This window comes from Phragmites australis, chromosome 3 (genome assembly GCF_958298935.1).
Source record: "Phragmites australis chromosome 3, lpPhrAust1.1, whole genome shotgun sequence".
In the NCBI taxonomy this organism is placed as follows: domain Eukaryota; kingdom Viridiplantae; phylum Streptophyta; class Magnoliopsida; order Poales; family Poaceae; genus Phragmites; species Phragmites australis.
The window spans coordinates 42,004,252-42,016,373 of NC_084923.1; the positions used below are offsets into that span (position 1 = coordinate 42,004,252).

Sequence of the window (12,122 nt, forward strand, 5' to 3'; positions counted from 1 at the left end):
GCCCCACCTGAGCCGACCGACAAAACCGAGCTCGAGTCGAACCCAAAATAGAGCCGAGCCGCCCTCTAAGCCGAGCCGCAGAGCCATGAAATCGAGCCTGAGCCTGAGCCGAGCCGTGAGCTGACCCAAACAGAATATTCCGGGAATATTCTCCCCTTTTCTTTTTCTGAATTTCTCTCCCAGAAAAACTTCCGCAGCCCGTTTCTCCTCCGTCCTAACTCCGCTTTTAACGATTCTTCCACCGATATTCATCTAAATTCGAGATCTACCCAATCATGTCAATTTCATAATTTTTGTAAATTATTTAGTCATTGTTTTAACCGTTTGATTGATCGTGTGTGCCTTTATCGTTGTTGTGACTATTTGAGGAAGGAGCATTCGAGGAAGACCCCAAGAACCCGGAGTTTGAAGAAGGAGCAGACGAGGACTTCAACGAAGACAAATCCTACAACCGTTGATCATATTGATCCTATGTTTTCAAATATAACCCGTAGAGCCGTTGTTTCAAACAATAGGAGTATGCATGATTAAATTAATAGTTGTGATTTTAAAGAAATGCTAGAATAGTTATGACCTAGCTTGTTTATGCCATGCTTTTTTATTGTTACTTTTATTCCGTTGAAACCCTAGAAAGTTCCCAACATCAACTATAATGATTGTTTGGATGGATGCTTGTTACTAGTATGCTCAGGATTGCTTTACTCAAAAGAAGGAACTAGATTATTACATATGTTAATCATGCTTTTCAAAAATGTGAAGTGATGTGTGCTTGGTGCGTATGCGTGTAAAACTTGTGTTCTTGGGAAAACTCTAGAGTAGTGTTAACGAGGGTGAGTAAGGTACCCAACAAAGGTGGGAACTATCTTGGAGCAAGGTTCGTCTTTGTGGTGTTCTTGCTGGGAGACTCTTGTCTCGGTCGTATAAGGACCGGTTCGCTGTGACATCTCACCTAGTATCCACTCGTACAACCATATGGCCTGAATGGGCAGGATTTGACCTAACCCCTCTAACTTAGTTCGGTACCCACCCGGAGGTCGTAGTGGCAATGGGGATCAGAAGAAGACTTTGGTGGTACGTAGCCCAAGATTCGGCTAGTGATATTGTTAAGGCTAAGTCAAAGCCTTGGAATTGCTAAGTGGTCCTTCCTGTGGATCTTCTAAGGCCCCTGGTATCTTAGTGCTCCATGGGTGGTAATTGTGACTACGTTGTGAGGTTGTTGCGTCTCGTTATGACAACTCCACCAGTTGCTAAGGTGGGAGCCTGTGCATATCTTGTGGGTAAAGTGTACAACCTCTGCAGAGTGTTAAACCTATCCGGATAGCCGTGTCCTCGGTCAAGGACATACTATGGTTTGGTCACAATGATTAGCTTTTCGGCGTGAGTATCTCCTTGGTGTGTGAGTGGGTTGTGTGCCCGTGTTTTCGAAAAAAAGGGTTTTGACTTTGTGCACTAAGCCTCCTGGACTGTGTGTCTGCCGGCAAAAGACTTATGTGAACTAACGGGATGGAAGTATCTCCCCCAGGGCTGTCAACCCCCATAAGCCCAACTTACGTGTTATCTTTGGAAATATTTTTATTAAAGGTAGTTTTTGCAAAATGAACATTGCATCAATAAAGCTAGCTTTCCGCAAAACCTAAAAGACTCTATAGCCTTATCCTTGATATACCCTTAAGCATCTAATTTCCCCTCTTGAGGTAGTACTTGCTGAGTACCTTATGTACTCACACTTGTTAATTGTGGACCCAGATGATCCAGAGGCCGACTTCGTCGAAAGAGAAGATGAATATTAGAGAAGCTGGTTTCGTCTGCACTCAAGCTGCTTGTAGGGTATGGGTCGCTTTTGCGTGTTTCTGTTGTGCTGTGAGGGTTTGTTAATTTATGCCTACGGGTCTCTGTTGTAATGAACTCTGTGTTGTACCCTATTATCGTATTTAATCGATGTATGTTTGTGATGTCTACTTCTGTTGACATTCGTGCGTACCAACTACTGATCCATAGACTGGTATGAGCTACACGAGGTGACCCCAAAGGAGGGATCCGACATATTCCTTGAAACGCACCAAATTTTGCAAGCGAAATTCCTACCTCTAGTTAGTATGAAGTTTCCCATGTTCTAAACTATGACCACCTTAACATAATATCACACCCGTGTTCTCTTAGAGAAAAAAAAATCTTGAGAACTTATCTCTCTCTTTCCCATCCCCGTGACCCGACGCCGCCTTCTGCTCTGCGCCGCGCGTCGTAGCCATCCTCGCACTCCACGTTGCCTCGCACCCCGCACCGCCGCCACCTATAAAATGAACAGTACCCTCTTCTTCCTCCTCCCTCCACAACACCACCTCTCTCTCTAACTCACCTCCACCTGAGCAAAGCACTACTGCCACCACCACACCGAAGCCCACTGCCGGTGAGCTCCACCCCCTTCTCCTCTTCCTCTCTTCCCCAAACGAAAAGCCCCAAAATCCTCAAATCCAACCCCATACCTTAGCCTCGTCATGAGCCGCCTCCATCATGGTAGAGATCCGGCCATCCTTGCACCGTTTTGCCAGCCACCGGAGCTTCTCCTGCCCCGATTCGTCGCCGACCCTCGCCCTCGCCCTCGCCCTTGCTGGTCAAATCCGCCCCCGCTCGGGCCGGATCCGGCTACCGTCACACTACCCTGTCGCTCGTCGGAGCCGACCGCCGCTCTCCATAGCCGGCGCACCGTTGTCCACCGCCCCCATCGCCTCTCTTCCTCCGCCTCCACCTCTCCCTCTCGCTCTCTCTGCTCAATCCGCCCGAGCTGACTGCCTCTCCCTCTCCCTTATCCTCTCTCCCCCTCGCTGACAGATGGGCCCGCCACTTAGCCCCGAGCCGCCCTGAGCCGAGCTGAGGAATATTCTGAGAATATTTATTTTCCTTTTTCTGATTTTTGCTCCCGACAAAACTTCTAAAACATGTTTCTCCTCCGTCCTAACTCCGTTTTTGACTATTCTTCCATCAATATTCATCTAAATTTGAGATCTACCCAATCATGTAAATTTCTTAATTTTTGTAATTTAATTAATTTTTAATATAATCATTTGATTGATTGCTTGTATGTGCGCTTTTGCCGTTTGTTGCATTTGTTAGAGGAAGATGCGTTCAAGGAAGATCCAGAGGATCCCAAGTTTGACAAAGGAGTGGACGAGGACTTCAATGAAGGCAAGTACTACACTGTTGATCATGTTGATCCTATATTTTCAAATACAACCCGCAGAGCCATTGTTTCAATTTATAGGAATATACATGCTTAAGTTAATAACTATAATTTTTTTAAAAATATGCTAAAGTAGTTATGACATAGTTTGTTTATGTCATGCCTTGATATTGTCACCTTTATTCCGTTGAAACCCTAGAAGTTCCCTAACATCAGCTATAATGATTGTTTAGATGAATGCTTGTTTACTAGCATGCTTAGGATTGATTTGCTCAAATGAAAGAATCGGGATAATTACATATGTTAATCATGCCTTTTCAAAAAGTATGAAGTGTTGTGTGCTTGGTGCGTGTAAGATGTGTTCATGAAAGCTCTAGTGTGTTTTTGACGAGGGTGGGTAAGGTACACATAAAGGTAGAAATTAACTTAGAGTAAGGTTCGTCTTTGTAGTGTTCTTACTCGGAGACACTTGCCTCGGTCGAATAAGGACCGATTCGCTGTGACATCCTACCTAGTGTTCAATCATACAACCACATGACCTTAATGAGCATGACTTGACCCAACCCCTTTAACTTAGTTCGGTACCCATTCGAAGGCCAGTAGTGGCAATGAGGAACAGAAGAAGACTTGGACAGTGCGTAACCTAAGGTCCAGCTAGTGATGTTGTTAATGCTATGTTAGAGCCTTGAGATTGCTAAGTGGTCCTTCCCGTGAATATTCTAAGGCTCCTGGTATCTTAGTGCCCCGTGAGTGGATATTGTGGCTATGTTGTAAGGACGTTGTGTCTCGTTATGACAGTTCTACCATTTGCTAAAGTTGGAGTCTGTGTAAATCTTGTAGGTAAAGTGTATAACCTCTACAGAGTGTTAAAACTATCCGGATAGCCGTGTTCTTGGTCAAGGACATGCTATGGTTCGATTACAATGATTAGCTTTCCGGCATGAGTATCTCCTTGGCGTGTGAGTGGGCAGTGTGCTTGTGCTTTCAAAAAGTATTGGCTATATGCCTGGAGTATCCGGGACTGTGTGTCCATCGGCAAAAGAAGTGTGGGAATTGGCGAGATGAAAATATCTCCCCAGGGTCAACAACCCCATAAACTCAACTTATGTGTTTCCCTCAACAATGTTTTAAGATAGCCTTTGCAAATTGAATATTGCATCGAAAACTAGCTTTCTGCAAAACCTGAAGACTCTACAGTCTTATCTTTGATATACCTTTATGCATCTAATATCTCTCCTTGAGGTAGGGCTTGTTGAGTACCTTATGTACTCACTCTTGCTATATATGAATTCAGATGATCCAGAGGCCGACTTCGTCGAAGATGAAGAGGAAGAATAGAAAAGATGGGTTTCATCCACACTCAAGCTACCTATAGGCTTAGGTCGCTTTTGCGTTATTTTTATTGTACTGTGAGGCTTTGTTTAATTATACCTACGGACTTTTATTATAATGAATTCTGTATTATTACCTAATATCATACTTTAATTGATATATGTCTATGATATCTACTTTTATTGAAAATATGTGCGTACCAGCTACGCACATATCCAAGGACGCACGGTTCATATCTAGAGATGGATATGAGTTGTACAAGGTGACCTAAAGGAGAGATCCGACACATAAAATTGTTTAGGTAGGACTCACATATTGCAATCTCAATAAATCCCAATAAACAAAATTAGTTAGTTGATTGTGCAAGCTCTAGTGCTCTAGTTGGGCCAAACAATCCCTATTAAACTGGGCCGGACTTACAGGCTATTGCGTTTGGTTGGAAAACTTGAGCCTGACACGGCCTGGACCTCGGCACTTCGCACTTTCGCGAGTTTTTTTTAATATTTTTTTAGTTAAAATTTAAATAAATAGATTACGGGGAAAAATATTTACAGAACTAGGCGCCCGCAGCCCTCTCAGGGGGCTGCAACCCTCTGAGAGGGCGGTTAGGGGTCCTAACCGCCCCCTGAGAGGGCGGTAGGCCTACCCGCCCCCTCAGAGGGCGGCAAAAGGGGCTAACCGCCCTCTCAGGGGGCGGTTAGGCCCTGAGGGGGGCGGTTAGCCCTAGCCGCCCTCTCAGAGGGCGGTTAGGGCCATTTTTTTATTGTAAAATTAATTTTTCCCCCATTTTATCCTCTAAAAATGTATTCTTTGTTTTTAAACTGTCTGTAGAAGTTCGCACCCATATGACGCATTCATCACCTGCTTTTGAGATCTGGCCACTGTACTGGTACACCCCGTCGCACGCTACCATGTTGCATATCCAGCAAAGCCTGCAACAATCTTGCATGTCTATCATGAATGAGACACACATCTGGTCAGTCAAGAACAATTGCATGCTTCACCCGCTCTAGGAACCAATACCAGCTGTCCCCGTTCTCACTCTCCACGAACGCAAACCCTAGTGGCAGGACTTGGTTGTTACCGTCGACCCCTATTGCAGACAAAATCTGCCCTTTGTACTTTCCAGTCAGGAATGTTCCATCTAGGCATATGACGGGTCGGCAATATCTAAATGCTTTGATAGTTGCACCGAATGCAAAGAAAGCACGTTGCAACACTCTTTTTCCGCTGTACTCCACATCAGTAGAGGGGTAATGCTTAATATCATAGTAGCTGCCTGGATTTCTTGCACAAATTGTGGCTAATTGACGAGGTAGATTGTGATACGAATCTTCATATGTACTGAACCTTATCTCAATAGCCTTTTGTTTCGCCCTCCATGTCTTCGCATAGTTTATTGTGTACTGGAACCTTTGCTCAATAGCACGGATTATTGATCGTGGCTCATACCTTAGGTTGTCCACAATCTCTCCGTACATAACATTTGCAATGAAAGCAGAAGACAGGTTTCGGTGGGCGAACTCTATTTCCTCAATGTGACAATTATGTTCCTTAACTATTGAGCATTGCCAGTAGTCTGCCCATTTTCCTCTGAATGCGTGCACCCGCCAAGGGCACTGAGGAACCAAGCACTTCACATCATACTCTCTTTTATTTGATTTAACAACCTTGAATTGCCTACGAAGAGACAACGACCAGAATTTCACTGCATCAATAACTGTCTCTTTTGTAGGGTACATAGCACCCTGTGACACCTCATTCTCATGGTACTGCCACGGTGTCTGGTCAGCCTCGCTAACCACCAACTTCAAAAATTCTTGATCCCGCCACTCTGCAGGAACTGGAGCATTAGCCTCCTCATCAGACGAATCCCCATCGGCAAGGCCTTCCTCCAACTCTTCAGCCTCCAAATCCATATCTTCAATGATGCTAGGGATGTGCTCCCCTTCATCAGCTATACCCATCGGCTGCAGCTCTGGAACATCACCATCCTCCTCCCTGGACCCTACATTAGCCGCCTCTGACTCATCTTCTACTGCCTCACTTGGTCCTGCTACTGCTTCTGCAGAGTTCACCTCATTTTGATCTTTCAAGTACGCCTCAGCTAATAAAACAAGCGGCAGGCCACGTTCACAGCATATATCTACATACTGCCTCCAAGTTGATGTGGCTTCGATGGGAACAAGCTCACCAATGTATCCCTGACTAGCACGGCTCAGAACAGCTTTCAACTTCAGCTCATATTGCTGCGGATCCAGTTGGAAAAACCGCATGAGCCATTTGCATACACCCACAATAGTCCTCTCATTAGCCTTACTAAGTCCCTTCATGACATGACGAAATCCAGAGAGATCTACCCGTTGGGACCGTACCTAATTTCACCCTCACCATAATATATCTGAAAAATTAATTTATCTGCCATCTCTGGAAACACCCGCAAATATAACCCATGTTAAGACAACAAACTATATTTCTGATTATCGGATACAATAGTTTTAAATGGTACCCTTTGTTCGCAAATTATTATCAAATGTTGCCTCATACGTCCACAGGTACAAATAATATACTAAAAACTATATACTACAAATAACATACGGAAAATTATATACTACAAATAACATACTGAGAATAATATACTAAAAATAATATTCTATATTTAACTGCTATCGTACCATTTTCTAACTAAATTTGACAATTTTCTAAACCCTAGGTCATAAATGTCTACAATCTATGTCATATACTACTACTGAACTAATTAACAAAAATAAAAAGGAAAAAAAATTACCTGAACTTTTTCTTCAAATCCACAGCCCAAATGCAGCAGGGCTTCGCCGACCTCTCTTCCTCCCCTCTCCTCTCCTCTCTACTTCCCTCTCTTATCAAATTTCACTTTTTTCTGAATTTTATGAGTTTTTTTCCCATTTTTTTGGCTATTTATAGCCGAGAGGGCACGGGGGGCTGGTGCGGCGCGGCGGGGTGGGCGGATCCCTTACCGGAGCTCTACTCGCTCCCTCAGGGGGCCCCCGAGCGGGAATGCCCCAGCCGCCCTCTGAGGGGGCGGGTAGGCCTACCGCCCTCTCAGAGGGCTGCAACCCCCTGAGAGAGCTATGGGCGCCTAATTCTGTAAATATTTTCCCCCCGTAATCTATTTATTTAAATTTTAACTAAAAAATATATATAAAAAAAAACTCCACTTTCGCAATAGCCCGTCCCTACCCATGAAAGTGATGCACCGGCGCGTCGCCCTCCGGGCTCCGGCGGCTCTGGCTCGCCGTCCAAGGACACCAACCTTGTCCGCAGCGCCTGCCTCCGCTTTGGTCGCGAGCGCCCGGAGCTTATCAGGTGAGGTGGCTGAGCTCGGAGGAGCCGCTGTTGGGGGTGTGGGTTCTCGGCCTGGCCGCCTGGGTGGCTGGGTTGGTGTGCGTGTTGAGACCATTTTCTATGTTGGGGCTGTGGTTTTCGCTGCACGCGAGGTGTTTGTGGAAATGTTCCAGCCATTTGCGCTGCCTTCTAGTTCTTCGTCAGGCGCTCCGGTGCATGCGAGGTGGTTGTGTATTTACCAGAAAGGCGCATACATTGGCAGTTGTTGAAGCATTTTTGCTAATGCCGTGTGTCCCAAAGCCATACCAATTGACAGTGCGCAGTTCAATAGCACCCTCTCGGAGAACAGCTGCCTAGTAGTAGTGTCTTCAATGGGTTGGTAATCAGTTCAAAATACCCTTTTGATATTCCACAAGTTCTATCGATGCACTACAAAGGCGCTTAGACGCAGCAGCCAATATGTGCAATTTGAAGGCATGGTTTCATTATGTGTAGTACCGCGAAGTACCCTTATGGTGTTCCACTGTTCCACAAGTTCTATCACCGCACAAAGAAGACGAGTAGACACATCAGCCGATACGTGCAATTTCGAGGCATGGTTTCAGGATGTAAAGTAGCACAGTTATCTTTTTGTTTCCTGAGCCCCAACTTTCAACTACAGGGACTTAAATGGATGCAGTGCAGCTATATGATACCCCTATACCATGAATCTAAAGTTGAAAGTCTTTCGTTGCAGGCATATATATCAAGATGGGATATTCAGGTTGCCCTGTGATGTGGTTGCCCCAACATTGACAGAAAAGTTGTTTATTCTGGGAAGCGATTGCGGGCTCATGTAGGCCTTGATGAAGGAGAGGTAACTACATGGAAATGTGTAAAAAAGAGTTGTTTTGATGCACCGTATTTTTTTCACTTCACTTTAATTTTAAAATTACCTTATAGTTTTAATATTCTGAATAAAAACTCAATGTCTTGGGTAGGATCTACGTGGCAGTATCGAAATTGTGTACAGAAAAAAGAGAAGGAAACTAAGCTCTTGCACAAATAAAATTTTTTAGGCTTTGCCGAGTTCATGACCTTTCGCCGAGTAGTGTGATTTTAATCTGTTTGCTTATAAAATTCCACGTTACAAGTATTTGACTGCAAATATATGGTGAGAAGGAATAAAAAATTTAACCTGTTTGTCCTCATAAATAACCCTTCTTTCACTAAATCCAGTGCACATTATAATCGTACATGAAAAGCTGAAGCGGCTAGTGTGCTGATTAAGCTGAAAGGCTGTTTGTTACAGCGCTTCTCCATTCCTATGCTCGATCAAAGATGACAGACAAAGCTTGTGTGCATTACGATGTGGTACTCTTGGCAAACTAGCAAGTAGCAAATATTTGCAATTTGGATTTTACTTGTTCCTTTCCTGAGAACTAGAACCTTGACATTAATCATATATCTTTGCGAAAAAAGGGGAGAGGTTCACTTTGCTTGCATGGAACTGGGCCTTCAGTTGCCATGCTGCATTGCTGCTGCTGCAGTCTAGTTTCCCAAACCTGTTGGATCCTCAATTTGTATATTGTAATTTCAGTAATTTCGTTTATGCTTGAAAAGTGCTTTAAGTCTGTGCCCTTAATTTTTGTAGCATTTAGCATATCTCCAGCATCAGCTTATGCTGACCGAGTGACAGATTTGCAGCCAATGCAATTTAAGGGGAAGTTGCAGGAGGGCCTACGTAAAGGCTAGAAAAGAGGAAGTTGGAAGAACAGTGGATGTTATGCGCATCCTTTTGACTTATGGTATTGATGCCATTACTGGCAATGTAGAGAACAGAGTGTGTCTGGACAAAACTGTCAAGGAATCAATAAAGAACCTACTGAACGAAGTTGTCGAGGTCGATTCTAGGGGACCTGGTTCCAGCTATGTGAGAGCTGCACAACGCAAAGGTCAATCTGCTGTACCCATGAAGCAGGGTGATTGGAATTGTCCCAAGTATCTTATATTTACTAATTGGAGGTTTTTTTTGGTGCCTCCACATTAATCTTAGAAAAATCTTAAAAATCCTCATAGAAAAGCAAAATATCTAACCGTCTAATTGATTGATTGACTAACTGTAATCATGGATCAACAACCGTACGAAACAATATATAAGATTAAAAAATAAATCATAGAGTCTAGTCCCAAGACTACTTCTTGCCTTACTTTTTCTTTCTTTTTTTGTTGTAGATACCCTTTGTCTAACAAAGTTACGTTAGCAAACTCCAACTTAATTACGTTAGCAATCAACACACTTTTCCAAATCAATTAAAATATACCAATTAAATATGCGTGTAATCAAACATTACAAAATTAAAACAACAGAACGCAAACTATTACGGATTATCACATAAAAATAATATCAAAGAATTTATAAATGAGATACGGTGACGACATTAAAAATAATAATAGTTTCAAAATGAAGAAACAAATAAAAAATCAATTTGCATAACACATAAAATGATAATTATAAATTAGATCTATTCACAAATAATAAACATGATTCCAATATTATGAAAAAAAATTGTATTTATATTTTACATTCTAATATTTAAATATAAATAACTAATGTATCTTAGCATACAATCATTATTAACATAAATATCTATAATTCAGCTGTAAGCTAAATTTCTAGCCTGTGCAGTCGCACGGGTTGATACGCTAGTGTTGGAAAAATTATTATTTTTTATTATCTTTTTAATTAGATTTTGTAGGTTTCATCTCTAGCCTATCCCAACTTGCTTGGGACTAAAAAGCTTTGTTATTCGACCACCTATCCACTTGGTCATAATGCCTTGCATTTAATTTTCAGATGCGACTTCCTGAACTTTGCAAAGAATTTCAAATGTTTGCGCTGCAATGGAGAGTTCCAAGAGAGGTCTCGGTTGCTGCATGAGGACCAAGAACATCTACCTCTCAAAAAGGGTGACTGGATATGCAAAGAGTGAGCGTGCTGATAGCTCTAAGAAGACTAACTGGAAGTAATGTTTTTTCTCTATCTTGTACTGAGCTTACATTTTCAGGTGCAACTTTTTGAATTTTGCAAAGAATACAAGATGCTTGCAATGCCATGAGAAGCCAACAAAACGTTTCCTCAACGCAGGAGAATGGGAGTGTGTCTCGTGAGCGCTTATTTCCAGTGCATACCATTATACCTGCGCCCGTAAGATGATGTTATTTGTGTGTGGCTAGCCTTGCACCGTCGTGATGTTAACAAGGGCTTCCAACAGAAGATTGACAAGACAGTAATCAAGCATTTAGCCATGTCCGTCTTCCAAGAAGCATGGACCTGGTTGACTCCGATGATGATATCGCGTCATGGTTTTCGGGTGGGGCTAATAAGAAACTTGGAGAAGGCATAACCTGATTCCTGTAAATGGTGGTGACCTGTGAAATTTCATCTGTAAAATTTACAAATATTTACAATTATTGAAGTTCAGGCAAAAAAAAAAAAAAAAAAAAAGCTCACTGGAGAACTGTACCATTGATGTTCTGTAGTTCTGTTATGTGCTGCTCAGAGATGACATGTTATGATTTTGCAAGGGTGCTTATGTGGTGGCTGCTTCCATGCAATTTTCTCTTCAGTGATTGAGCTGCACGGAGTTGCCATTTCCTTGTTCCTCTGGATTCCTGATGAGTACATCACTAATAATAGTAATGACTATCGGATCAAAATGGTACTCTAACTACTGGGATTGCTTCAAGTTGATTCCCAAAATGAATGGTTGACATGGAGAATACATAGGCGAGTTCTAATTCCGTGAGGCCGAAAGGAGGAATGAGTGGGAGTCAACTCATCACCATCTTCGGCGCTATACATTAGATTTTGCAGATGCTATTAGACTACGTGGCGCAAAGTGACATGGTGATGGACTAATTGGTGTGGACACGTGCAGCATTTTTTTTTCACGATGCTGTTCTTGTAAGTGTGGTCAAAATATTCGGTGGAATGCACCTTTTTATACTTGTTTGGAATGGAAATTCTTAATAGCAGTTTGATTCCTGTATGAATCTTCTGCTTGTCAGCTCAATCATACCTTATATTTTCTCTCAAGCTGCTGAAATTCTGCCATTGCGCAATGCTTCAGATTTTTATTTTTATTTTCGAGAAGTGAAGCACAAGTTGTGACAAACAAATCTCTCTCTCTCTCTCTCTTTTTGAAAATTTACAAACAGCCCAACTGGCCTCTTACGTCTTACTCAGAACTTTATCTCCATCACTAACCACTCCACTGTATAATTCTTCTAACAACATGAGGAGATA

General features: G+C 42.7%; 1 pseudogene; it reads left to right on the top strand.

Moving 5' to 3' along the window:
* Positions 1–2,511: 2,511 nt before the first annotated feature.
* Positions 2,512–11,210, top strand: LOC133910735 (zinc finger protein VAR3, chloroplastic-like; annotated as a pseudogene).
* Positions 11,211–12,122: the final 912 nt, after the last annotated feature.